This window comes from Caretta caretta, chromosome 1 (genome assembly GCF_965140235.1).
Source record: "Caretta caretta isolate rCarCar2 chromosome 1, rCarCar1.hap1, whole genome shotgun sequence".
Lineage (NCBI taxonomy): Eukaryota > Metazoa > Chordata > Testudines > Cheloniidae > Caretta > Caretta caretta.
In genome coordinates this window covers 288,274,444-288,276,079 of record NC_134206.1, presented here as the reverse complement: position 1 = coordinate 288,276,079, position 1,636 = coordinate 288,274,444, and positions in this window count along the sequence as shown.

The following is a 1,636-nucleotide window of genomic DNA, read 5'->3' as shown; positions in this document are numbered from 1 at the left end:
TACACTGGTGGTCCAGGTTTGGTGCATGGCTACATGTAATGGAAGCATGAATGAAACATTAATGGAAGCAGGCCTACTACATGGGTATAAAGCAGGCCTACTACACAGCTACGAATGAGAGGGGAGAGAATTTGAATGACAACTCTGCAGCCAACCAGCAGGATGCAGTAGCTGGTCTTGAGGTTAGCCAAACAGGTGTGAAAGAAAGAGGAGGCCAAGCATTTAAATCATTGGTCAGCGGTTGTGTGATCAAGCACTGACGTAAAAGGTGTGGTGTGGAATCAACTAGAGAAGCAGGCAGTGGAAGGTAAACACAGTTAAACAGTGGGGAAAATGTGCTTAGTTTTGTTTCAGCTGAGTACTGTGTGGGAGGGAGGGTAAACTGAAGTCTGGGATGGAGCAGATGATTACTGTGTTCCAATACAACTACGAGCCTGTTGGAAGCAGAGAGAAAGGAGGCTGAAGATGGTGGCAAGATGGTGATTGGACCCTGAAGGCAGATTAGGCAAGATCTCTGCAATTGGAAAAGACGGAGAGAAAAGAGACAAAAGAACCAGTGGCCTGGAATCCCAGGCTCAAATCCTCTCCCCTGAGATACTCCCATTTCCTCAGGCTTGTGTTCTGTCGGGGGCTGGCTATGGAATCCTCTTACCCAAATGGTGGACCTGCTTTGTGGTTGCTGTTACTCTCCCTCCTGCAGCTACGGCCATCCTTCTCCTCATGCAGGACTGGGGGGAGTTTGGTCAGTGAACCTACATAGCTGTGGATCCACTGGTCACACCCCACACTTCTCAGGCCTTCCTATGCTGCCATAGAGCAAGCCACAGAGGAGTGCTTCAGGCACATGGGAGCTGTGCACTCCCAAGGATGGTGCTCTGCCTCCTGCCATGAGTAGAGTAACTGCATTAGTTCCATCGCTTTTGGAGCCATCCACCCCCCGGGTGGTGGAGGAGGGATGTGGTGTTAGTGAATTGTACTGGCATGACATCAGTATGATTCCTTAAAACTTGCCCTTGCTATTTCGTGACATTTGAATAAGACTTGAGGGGAAAATAATGACGTGGCTGTGTTATAAAAGCAATTTGATTTGCAAAAAGATGGATTCCAAGAAAGAAGAGCTGGGCGTGTATGTGCTGGAGAGAAATCTCCTTTCCCACTGCTGAAAGAGAGGGAAAACATCCCTTTCCATTGTGGCCATAGACAGCATGAGCTCCCTTTCCCGAGCCACGTATAAAGGTGGAGTCCGTGCTGAGAGAAAGGCCGAAGAACACTGCCAAAGCTGGGTACTGGCTGGTGAATGGGAATGGGGCTCCCGGCTGGCTGAGATTATTTTTCAATTTAAATTTAATATTGCCCTGCCAGAATCCTTATTGAGAGAGGAAAGCTTTAACATAGCAATCTGAGTAATTTCCCTTGGGAATAAGATCAGCCGTATGATGTACTGTATGTCTGGTCTGAGCAGTGTATTTGTATTTCTGTATTTTCAGAAATCTGAATAAGAACCAGTTTCAAAAGAGACAAAGTTCCAATTGTTTCACAAAATGAAACTGTTCTGTGTTTGGGGAACCCCTGAATGGCTGCAGGGGCTCTTAAGCATTTCACCCCACTATAAATAATAGAATAGAATTGGAATCTA